Source organism: Ostrea edulis, chromosome 6, assembly GCF_947568905.1.
Source record: "Ostrea edulis chromosome 6, xbOstEdul1.1, whole genome shotgun sequence".
NCBI classification, from domain to species: Eukaryota; Metazoa; Mollusca; class Bivalvia; order Ostreida; family Ostreidae; genus Ostrea; species Ostrea edulis.
In genome coordinates this window covers 11,710,091-11,722,985 of record NC_079169.1, presented here as the reverse complement: position 1 = coordinate 11,722,985, position 12,895 = coordinate 11,710,091, and the positions used below count along the sequence as shown (strand labels likewise).

At 36.1% G+C, this 12,895-nt stretch overlaps 1 protein-coding gene across 1 annotated transcript in view; it reads left to right on the top strand.

The window, feature by feature from the left end:
* The first annotated feature begins 272 nt into the window (after nt 1-272).
* LOC125646950 (FMRFamide receptor-like) overlaps nt 273-12,895 on the top strand; it is a 50,417-nt gene continuing 37,794 nt past the window's right edge. Inside the window, exon 1 of the mRNA XM_048873615.2 lies at nt 273-444. The gene's annotated coding sequence lies outside the window, so the exon portion shown is untranslated. The remainder of the gene's footprint in view (nt 445-12,895) is intronic.

Sequence of the window (12,895 nt, the reverse complement as noted above, 5' to 3'; positions counted from 1 at the left end):
CATCTGAAATATATTACTTATGTGATGTGAAGATCTATTTTTTAATCATTGCATTGAGGAACAGATAGTTCCCCGATATATTTACAGAATGCTACAAAATGTCTACAAAATTACAAGATTATTAATTTAGTAGAATTAATAGATTGTGGTTTTTTATGTGTTTTCTCAGTGGAGATATACATATGTGCTTTAATTCATGCAGGGCAAAACATTGTTCTTTCAGCCAATAAAACGTGGAGCTGATTATTTATTCATTAATCATGCTGTGTGTTGATCAGTATATAATCAGAGACAATGTCAGCGGTGGATTTCCCATCTACCACAATCTCATATAGTTGATGCACGATTGGTTAGGAAAAGAAACAATTAAGGCGACAAGGAGAGAAATGTGTGTCAATAGCAAGGTTTGCACGCCTAATGGACATTAGCGGAATCATTGAAAAGGTACGTACTAATTAGTGAATCTAATGAAATTAAACGCCATTTATTGCGTGAACAGCGTCTTGAAAGATTTTTTTCAGGAAAAAATATTTTAAGACATTAAATACGTCAGACTAATGTAATTCATAGGAATTTTTTACAGTATTTTTATTTATTTTTTTTAAATTCCACATTGTGCTCTTATATAAAACGAAAAGATATGTAAATTTCAAAAATTAAACGACCTCGTTTCCGGTCTGTAAAATGACCATTGTAAGGCTAGTATTATGATATTTCTTTGTATACATACTTTCGAGACTAAGGTCACGTGGTGATAATAAAATTTATCTGATGATGATATGACAGTTTTAGAACCACCCAATACAATCAATTTACCTTATATACAAAGCAATCACTGTACACAGAAGTTAATTACCATGTCTACAAGTCAATTACCGTGCATGCAAATTAATTACGATGCAAATGAAGTGCGTCGCCATGAAACATCCGTCTGGATGATGCACAACCATGACGCTGTCAATTGCAATTCCAAACTGAGGCCACAGTGACCTACTTTTAAAATTGCATCACAGGCCTCAGGGTGAAATATTTGACCCGGATATGAAAAAAGTAATAGACGGACAAACGAGAAAACATCTACAACAGTACGGTCCGTAATAAGAGGACAGTTATTTTTCAGACAAGTCGATTACAGTACAAAATCAGCATGTACCGATCTTTCTAGTGAATTACCCTACACACAAGTGAATTACCGTATATGCATGGTAATTACCGTATTACTAGACTATTGCCGAAGACACAAGTCCATCACCATATCGGACAGGTAATTACCGTACGGACAAGTCAATTTCCTTTCTTAAATGTCCATTACCGTTCATGTAATTCACTTTCAGTACATGTTAGTCGCATTAAAATTACCGTATACACAATGAGCGTGCGCGTATAAAAGTCCATAGCTGCAAATACATGTACAAGTAGATTATAAATTTACCGAGTAAGGAGGTCAATTAACACACATGCAAATCAATTACGGTACCCGGAAGCATTTTTCCTTGATATCGAATTCCTCCGTGTGGAATAAGTAAATCCCAAGTCATGTTGATGAAATTGATCTTTTATTTGTCAGTGCAATAATTAATCCGATAGTCAATTTAAGACGGATTCCCATTTTTTCGTGTCTGTGGAAATTGTGAGACAAATCGATGATGAATTCCTCTCTGATGCTTGAATTTGTCCACGTTGTAATTAAATCACAAGAACATTACTGGCAAACAAACAATCTGAATTTTCGTACATGCCCCTTAAAAAGAGGGACAATTTGGTAGGATTTGAACTATAATCTATACTTGTATAAATATTTTGTTTTACACACAACACGTCATAGCTTTCAGATCACTCCCACATAAATGTAAATATTGTGGAATGTTGACAAAACACAGAAAAGTCAAGGAGGAAGGAATTATAGGAAATCTGTACAAAACACGAACGTTTCACCACCCAATTTTTTATTGACGCTTATGAAAGTAATGGGAAATTTATATGCTGTTTTGTTACCAAATATTACATTTTTTACCATTTTATTCAATATTCTATAGTTCTTGCTATTGAGTCGGTTTCTAAGTATAAGCACTCTATCAAACGGCAGCGTTCTATTGAACGAATTACGTCAAACCAGAATCGACCTATCGAACACATTACGTCACACCAGAATCAATCTATTGAACATATTACGTCATATCGGTAATGAACTATAGAATGACATGCATTAGCAATTCAACCGGAAACTTTATACATTTACATAAACAACATGTTTTATCTTCTCATTACAGGGTGTTAGTTATTTTCATCTCTGTTTCTGCTCGCAATGAAAACATGTTTATTGCGCTTTCATGCAATAGGCCAGAACATATCTCCTCGGTATATTGGCCAGCACTGCTCCCAGTACCGAGGGGAAATATGGTATATTGCACGAACATACAATAAATAATACTAAATCATTGAACAGGCATGTTGGCGGATGTTTATAAGCAAAGTGTTCTATTTTGTGCAAAGGGTCACTAAAAATAAATCATGGACAAGCTTGCTTTAATTAGAGAAATATTATTTCACTAAGCAATAGTTAGCAAGAACAATACCGGTAGTGTACGTCTCAAACAGGCTGTGCATGTGTTGTTTGTTGTGTTGTGTCCCACTGACGATTTTTTAAACTCGTACATTGTATAACGATCTCACTAGCTGTAGGCGAAGTGTCACGAATTTAGACCTATGAAAGGTGCAGATAACGAACAGTGATCAATCTCATAGCTCCTGTAAGCAACACTAAATAGATAGTTGGGCAAACACGGACCCCTGGACACACCAGAGGTTGGATCAGGTGCCTAGGAGGAGTAAGCATCCCCTGTCGACCGGTCACACCTTTGGAAATTGGAAAAGAATTGGAGTGGTACTTATCAAGTAGAAGTTAAAAATGCTATGTTGTTCACACATTTAATAACTGACCATTTTGACTCCACCGGATACCAAAACACCTACCCCTGGGATCATCAAATTTACAAATTTGGTAAAGGACTACCTGTTCTTTCTAGATATATATTTAGTTTTAATTTAGTACATGTATCAATAGCACTAAAGAAGATATTATTTAAGTGTTATACACATAAACACTATAATTATACTAGGGGCCCTAGGGGTGCAGGAGTCCTGAAATTTACAATACATTGCCCCCCCCCCCCCCCCCCCCCCCCCCCCCCCCCATATTTCAAAGATGCTTCATACCAAAATTGAAAGGAATTGGAATGGTGCTTTTAAAAAGAATTTTAAAATGTTCTATTGTTCACACATTTAAAGACTGGCCAATATGGTTCCACCCTGATACCAAAACCCCTACCACTGGGATCATTAAATTTACAATTTTGGTAAATGACTACCTGCTCTTTCTAAATATCCATTTAGTTTCAATTTATTATCAATAGCACTAAAGAAGATATTATTTAAGTATTTTACACATAAACATTATATACCAAGTTTTTCCCCGACCTGGGATCAGAACCCCTACCTCGGGGATCATGAAATTTACAATTTTGGTCGAGGCATTCTTGCTCTATATCGCTATGCATTTACTTTGTCTTGCACATGTGCGGTTATAGAGACGAAGTTTTTGAAAAATTAAAAAAACAATTCGCAGATTTTGTCACGCCCCAAAGGCCTCATGGGTGGAGGTCCTGAAATTTACGATTTACGCTTCATACCAACTTTGGAATCCTCAACATTGGCTTCTGTATGTGAAACAATGACACTGTTCCCTATTTTCTCATCATGCTTGGACATTTTCCCTGAAGTGAAAGAGTACTTTAATTTGACATGAAGGTGAATCCTGATATTAACCTCCTTCTTTCACTCTTTCTAAGATACTCAGATTAGAATACACATAGATTCTTATACACGTGTAGTGACATATACACATATAGTGACATATACACATGTAGTGACATTCAGGTAGTGTCAAAACACACAAGTTGTATCCATGTTACACTAAATTACTCTCTCTCTCTCTCTCTCTCTCTCTCTCTCTCTCGTGCTAACATCTTCCCTCTCTTTCAAAATAATATAAATTTTTACACACATGTAGTGACATTCGGGTGTCTAAATGTAAAACATTTGAATTCAAGTTCAACTAAAGGATAATTCTCGCTCTCCCTCTCTCATGTTGTAGTTGCTAATACATGTAGCAAGAAGTATTTAATTTCTTATACCTGAAAATGCATCCTTCTCCTCACTGGCTTTTCTAAGTGAGACAATGCCACTGTTCTGTAACATCTCATTATGTTTTGACACTTTCCCTGAAAGTCATAGCGTACTGTAAACTCAAATTTACGGTGAATCAGGCTGTACGCCTTCTTCTTTTACTCTTTCTAAGACACACAGTTTACTATACACATAGATTCTTATACACATGTCGTTACATCCAGGTCGTGTCAAAATGTAAAAGTTGTCTTCATGTTATACTAAAGGATTGTCATTCTGTCTGTCCTCTGTCTGTCTCTAACAATTTTGTTTACATTTAGAAAATGGTCGACCTGTGAAGGTTTGTAAATAGTAAATATGAGCAACTACATGTGAATGAGTATTTCATAGTGTTCTCGCTGCAATAATATAGTCCCGTACAATTTTATACTGATATTTTTGTGAAAGGATTATATATACGATTAATATTGCATGGGAAAGAATTTAGTAATACAGAAATCTAATATCCTATATTTCTCATGTTGTTAAGACATTTATTCACAAACACATAGGCCTACATATCGGAGCTTATAATTACTACATAATGCCATTCCTTGGCTTGTAAGTACATTTTTAAGAATTATGACAAACAACACTCTTTAAATTACAATTTTCTGTTTTATTACTATATTTTTGGTATAAAAGTCCCTACCCTGTCTTTTATTTGGGACATTTATTCCCATTCATGCTCAAATAGGATATTTACTCCCATTTCATGTTCATTATGGTATATTTTCTCCTATGGGACATTAAGTTTAAAAATGAGAGTTAAATCCTATAGGAAATATCTTAAAACTACAATAGGTACAAGTGTAAATGTTGATGCATGTCTTGTGAACATAAAATCCTATCTTTTTTTGTAAAGGGTTTATTTGTATCCTCAATAAAAGGGTTGGCGAAACTCCGGACTTTTGTCGTGTCGAGAACTAAATGTCGCACTGTTAAAGATGAAACCATACGCCATATGAGAAAAACAAGCGATGGAGATCTACCAAATGTAACTTCAAAAAATTCTTAAAAAATTCAGAGCAAACCTTCTAAAGAACACAATCAAAACATACAAGCGGTGTTTAATACTAGTAACTATGAACGAGCTACGCTTTTATCCGATGTTTTTGTCACCAAATACAATCATGGAATTCGAAAAATAAAACAAAAGCTTTCAAAATACTGCAACAACCTCCAGAGAGACAGATGTTGTTTTCCTGATCTACATATTGTGTCATATAACGTAATCAAAATTTAGGGAATATGCTCAAAGCATAAATTATAAACTAATCAAATTGCATGATAATTGAAAATAGATTCCTGATGAGGTAGATTTGCAAGCAGCTAAAATTTTATGTATTGATCAATTATTGCAATACCATAACCTCGTATCACACTGCCGAAACACTTAGTGTAGAGTCAAGTGATTGTTGAGATGTGTGGGTGATGGAGGCCATATATTTTCTTACATTATAAGAATCATTTTAATGTTTATTGAAAATATTGCAATACATATCGCAATATAACGCAAAACGAAATCCAGCCCTATGAAAGGCGTTATGATATTCAATCAAGTATTTCCGATTTTATTTATTCTGTTTAACTCCCAAGTTGTAAGACAGTATTTAAAGTAATATTAGATGTAATTGTGATGTAAATTTTGATGTGAAATTGTGACTTACTATTTTAATGACAGAAAAAAAAACCCACCTCAGGTTTATAAACTTTAGTTATCAGTATTTGTGTTGGAAAACTTATTCAGAGGCTTCAAATGAAGCAAAATTACATTATTGTCTCCCGTACACGTTCTATATAATTCTATATATTCAATAGAACCGAAATCTTTATTTTGATACCATCTTTAAATTATTTTAATTCTGTTAATGATTATGGTTAAAGTTACTTACAAAACTATAATAATAGCACATTTTTACAACAAAATTAAACTTTCAAATTTAGAACAATTATTTCTTCAGATCTTTGTAAATTTCTATTTATATATTCTACCGGGGGAAGGGGGGGGGGTTGAACTGACCATCTCACCTGTAATGTATTATGCACGAAAGTTGTTGGTTATTTATTTTTATACATCGCGTCAATATCTGTTTATGCATGTCTGTTTGTAATTTACACTGATGATTCTGACTCTGCACGGAAATGTCCGTGACCGACAGTAATTAGATTTCACGGAGAATTTAGTTTAATTAAACACTGTATAGTTGATGGCAGGGGAAACAGCAAAAGTCGAGTTACTAATTACAAACAGGCAAAAATCTATGAATGTAAGAGATGTTGAACATCTCATTATACACAAAAAACCATAGATGCTTAATAAAAACATCAGATTTTTGCCTCAAGGAGGATAAACAAGAATCCCTGGAATAAACGAGTTTGATACAAATTGCCAAGGAAGAGGAAATAATTTCAAGTGACAATATAATTTGTTCGAAGATGAGGTGTTCGTTATGGACAACTATTTGATGTTAAAATTTTCCACGAAAGGAATATTTTCCTGTCCAATTCTAAATTGCTGCTGTCACAATTTATCTGTGCAATGGATTTCGATTTTACGTGCCAACAAAATCCCTGAATTTTGCTGATTTAAGAGAAAATGCGCGAGAAAAGGGGGCGGGGGGCACAACCAAAAAAGACCAAAATCAAAAAAACATACCCCCCCCCCCCCACACACACACAAAAGAAAAACACAAAACAAAGAAAAACATCTAAGGGCCGGTGATTGTGATATTGAAGTTGACTATTTTGAGGCCAGAACGTTAAAGATACAAAAATCTGTGTCTTCAGAAAGAGATTGAACACCTATATGCATGGGAGTTGAACTCTGGGACGAAACATGTATGAATGATAGCGTTATAGATGCCGCATAAACACTTTTTGTTTTTGGAAAATTCCATTTATAGACTGGTTTCAACGATACATCGTATTTTAGATAATTTGTCGCCAAATTCATAACATATGTGTACAGTCATGGTCTCTGTAGGCTTATATTTTATATCACGAAAATGGACATTTCAACATCTTGCAACAACTATGCGACAGCGCTGTAACTAACGGCGTATTTCCCATTCAGCCGTGAATGCTTTGAAAAAGCACAAGAAATACATAAGAAAACGAAATTTTACATTCATTTAACTCAAAGATATAGATTTAAATTGTTTATGCGAATTCCAGAGCCTGGATTGATGTTTACATACAGAAAATCTCATGGATGGTTTCATCCTACATGTCAAAATTGTACATTAATCAGATCAAGAATTCCAAAACAATTAAATGTTTGTTTTGTAGAAATTCATAGTAAATATATTTTCTTTTACGTTTTGGTTTTATTTTTAGTTTAAACAGGAAAATACAGCCCGTCCTTGAAATTTGTTCATTTCGTTACTTTCGTAGAAATCGAAAGATCCCTCCCTAATTACGAAACTATCTTCCGTCCGTAAATAAACGAAGTAGCGAAGAAAGTACCAATTCATTTTCCATGGACTTCAATACAAACCCTTTGACCCTCTCACGAATTCACTATATTGATTTTAGACAATTGCACCCCACAATTTGAAGTTCATTCCAAGCGCTAATTAAATTTTAAAAAAACCCAGCACAGATACACTGGATCCCATTGCTTTTATAATTCCATAATAAAGGTTATTTTTTACTTTGTTTTACAATATGCTGTGATCTGTAGTAAATAACACCCTTCCTTTTAAAGATACTATATAACATATAACGATAATTTCTTCAAGTAATTTCTCCTTTTTATGCAATGATGAATTCAAACTCTTATATTTCTTTCAATTCTAAATAATTTTACTCAAGATTTTCGTCATTCACGCAATCCCTAAATATTTATAAGTCTACTCGATCTCGGGATGAACAGGCTGCGGTTACACATCCGGGACTTTGCTACTCTTATTCCACAGTGCACACAGGTATATTCTTTTGGTGATTATTTCTATGGAAAAATGTATATTCTAGCAAAATTTATTCTATTTTTAATATATATAAATCCGTGATGTGTCCTTGTACGTCATCTCACCAATTAATTGCTCATGAAATATAATCTTATGATTTCAACTGACGACCTTGTAGATACCAGAAATACCTCATTATATGAAGAATTATCCGTGTTATTAGAATGCATTCAGTATACTCATCTAATGCACTTTAGCCCTGTTATACTTTTTGTATAAAACCGCGATGTAGTCATAATATTGTTTCAGTTGTTGTCAAAAGTTTAGGATACCAGTAAAACGCACTGGAACTGTTCAATGAACACGTATTGATTGGAAGATAAGCAATAAGAATGTTAACAGAACTATTTTGGTTTTTCCTATTATTTTACCATGGTTTTCGGAAAAGATCAAAGAATGCCACCGTGAGATTATTCGTCCACAAACCACTTATCTAACGCCTGGTTTCATAGGTTGTACCGAGTAGCCCTACTGCATAAACAAAAGCCCGAGCACAGGTTAGATTGAGAAAACAGAAAATCATGTTAAATAATTGTTGATTTTGTTTTTAAGTCTTATTTCGCAGTCCGCTTAAAGTGATAACAGTGTGGAAGATCAAATTATGTGATAAGGTTTGATATTTACCTTTTTTCGATCAGTTTTGTTCGATTTCGATCTATTTTCATGCGCGAGGAAAACGCCTTACAATTTTGTACCCTTTCGTGCAACTTCATTTAATATGGTTTCGTTTATGATAAATCGTCCAATTATGTGAATTCTTTTCACTCGTCATACATGATGATAACATTCTGACATGCATATGAGCTTTTCAACGAAAAAAATGGAGCAAATACTTTAATTAGTTCCCGAACTGCCGGAATGGGAAACAGATTTCTTGAGTTTCTGTGGAATCTAAAACCTGATTAAAATATAAATTTGACATGAAATATGTTTTGCGGTGCTGCCGTCAGGATATGGAAAGACCGTCCTGTACATCATTTTTCCAAAATTATTTTGGGAGAGCATCTAGTGAAAGTACAAGCTTGGTTGTTATCGTCATATCTTATCGAATATCTTAATTAAGTGTCAGATTATAAACACGCGATCTCCAGGCATCATCACGATGTGATACCTCCAGTTTGAATCTTTTCGCTGGCGGTTACGGTAACGACCGACCGTCTGGTTGAACAACACTACATATATGATGTGTTTTAAATTGGCTACGAGAAGCACAATGACAATGCGCGTCCACTTTTCGCTTGTGAAAAAGGAGTTTATCTCAATTAAATTGTATTTAGAATGCTTGTTGAAAGAGTAAACGTACAGTGGATGATTTCAATATGAATGGAGGGGGTCTTGAATTAAAACTGAGGGGAGCTAGGGGGTCTTGAAATAAAACTGAGGGGAGCTAGGGGGTCTTGAAATAAAACTGAGGGGAGCTAGGGGGTCTTGAAATAAAACTAAGGGGAGCCAGGGGGTCTTGAAATAAAACAAAACATCTTTATTCATAAACATGAGACATACTTCCCCGTGCTGTCACCAATGTTTTCCTATTGTATATTACTTACTTACTTATCAACATTTACAATGTAAGTAATGCGTCATCAGCAATGACATCTGTTCATCTCCATGTACATGTAGTTGACATGCCCACTGCATGCACGTGACCAAATCTATACTCCGGATATACTGAAATTCAGGGACCGGATATACTGAAATTCAGGGACCGGATATACTGAAATTCAGGGGACCGGACTGAACTGTTCATTACAGTCTATTCCGGATATACTGAAATTCTGGGGACCGGACTGAACTGTTCATTACAGTCCATTCCGGATATACTGTAATTCTGGGGACCGGACTGAACTGTTCATTACAGTCTATTCCGGATATACTGAAATTCTGGGGACCGGACTGAACTGTTCATTACAGTCTATTCCGGATATACTGAAATTCAGGGGACCGGGCTGAACTGTTCATTACAGTCTATTCCGGATATACTGAAATTCAGGGGACCGGACTGAACTGTTCATTACAGTCTATTCCGGATATACTGAAATTCAGGGGACCGGGCTGAACTGTTCATTACAGTCTATTTCGGATATACTGAAATTCAGTGGACCGGGCTGAACTGTTCATTACAGTCTATTCCGGATATACTGAAATTCAGGCGACCGGGCTGAACTGTTCATTAGTCTATTCCGGATATACTGAAATTCAGGGGATCGGACTGAACTGTTCATTACAGTCTATTCAGGATATACTGAAATTTATGGGACCGGACTGAACTGTTCATTACAGTCTATTCCGGATATACTGAAATTCAGTGGACCGGACTGAACTGTTCATTACAGTCTATTCCGGATATACTGAAATTCTGGGGAACGGACTGAACTGTTCATTACAGTCTATTCCGGATATACTGAAATTCTGGGGAACGGACTGAACTGTTCATTACAGTCTATTCCGGATATACTGAAATTCAGGGGACCGGGCTGAACTGTTCATTACAGTCTATTCCAGATATACTGAAATTCAGGCGACCGGGCTGAACTGTTCATTAGTCTATTCCGGATATACTGAAATTCAGGGGATCGGACTGAACTGTTCATTACAGTCTATTCAGGATATACTGAAATTTATGGGACCGGACTGAACTGTTCATTACAGTCTATTCCGGATATAATGAAATTCAGGGGATCGGACTGAACTGTTCATTACAGTCTATTCCGGATATACTGAAATTCAGGGGACCGGGCTGAACTGTTCATTAGTCTATTCCGGATATATTGAAATTCAGGCGACCGGGCTGAACTGTTCATTACAGTCTATTCCGGATATACTGAAATTCAGGGGACCGGGCTGAACTGTGCATTACAGTCTATTCCGGATATACTGAAATTCTGGGGACCGGACTGAACTGTTCATTACAGTCTATTCCGGATATACTGAAATTGAGGGGACCGGGCTGAACTGTTCATTACAGTCTATTCCGGATATACTAAAATTCAGGGGATCGGACTGAACTGTTCATTACAGTCTATTCCGGATATACTGAAATTCAGGGGACCGGGCTGAACTGTTCATTACAGTCTATTTGGGATATACTGAAATTCAGGGGATCGGACTGAACTGTTCATTACAGTCTATTCCGGATATACTGAAATTCAGGGGACCGGGCTGAACTGTTCATTACAGTCTATTCCGGATATACTAAAATTCAGGGGATCAGGCTGAACTGTTCATTACAGTCTATTCCGGATATACTGAAATTCAGGGGATCAGACTAAACTGTTCATTGCAGTCTATTCCGGATATACTGAAATTCAAGGGACCGGACTGAACTGTTCATTACAGTCTATTCCGGATATACTGAAATTCAGGGGACCAGGCTGAACTGTTCATTACAGTCTATTCCGGATATACTGAAATTCAGGGGACCGGGCTGAACTGTTCATTACAGTCTATTCCGGATATACTGAAATTCAAGCGACCGGGCTGAACTGTTCATTACAGTCTATTCCGGATATACTGAAATTCAGGGGATCCAAAATTATGTGACTTTGTGAAATATTTATTGCTTCTGAATTTGCCAATCGCTTACTTTAAATGAAATATTGTTTAATCATGCACACACACACACGCACGCATGCACGCACACACACATGCATGCACGCGCACACAACACCACCAGCAACACATGCTTTGTACATGTACGGCATATGGGAGTTCCTCATATACATTATATATATGAACAAACGGCATATTTTCAAACGAATGCTACCACACACGACAATGATACAACGTTTAAGGACAGTAATGTAAAGTGTATTACGCTGTAGTAGAGTAGATGTAAATCCCTCATTGTCGGAATTTTATGGGGTATACTTTACGAGGTCGACACAATTCACTAGCATTAACGGTTTCCTTTTTTATTAGAACACTGTCTGGGCAACCTGATTTACAAGCCATTAGATTCTGACAATGAGCAACTTTTTTCTCTGTTCTGCTACATCGACATCAATCTTTCGGAGACCAGAATGACTAGGATTTAATCACTCGACCTTGTACTGTAATACCAATCAAATTATAACTAAAGTTTTATTTCTTAAGCGGATACACCATACATATCTTGCAATGGAGACAACACATGCAACACAATTCAGTTGCTTTTGAAATCTCGTACCCGTATTTTAAGATTTAACTATGAATGGCAACTGTTGCGAGTTTGATTGATTGATTGCTTATGATTTTACGACAATATTTCAACCATTTTACGGCGTTTAACTGAAGCATTACCAAAGCTTACGACTTTTGAAATCTTCAGATCTATCTGGAGGCATCCTCATATAGTTTGGATTCGAATTCGGTCAGCCAGAGTGGGTCCGCAATGTTTTACTAAATGTAGAGGTTTGTCACGAACAGGATTTATTTCTTATAGCATCGGGTTCAGGATGCCGCAATAATAGGTTATACGAGTGATCTAATTCGCTACATAATATGATTATATATTGATTGATTGATTGAATATTGTTTTACGTCCCTCTCGAGAATATTCACTCATATGAAGACGTCACCACTACCGGTGAAGGGGATGCAAAAATTAGGCCTATGCTCGGCGCTTATGGCCATTGAACAGGGAGGGATCTTTATCGTGCCACACCTGCTGTGACACGGGACCTCGGTTTTTGCGGTCTCATCCGAAGGACCGCCCCATTTAG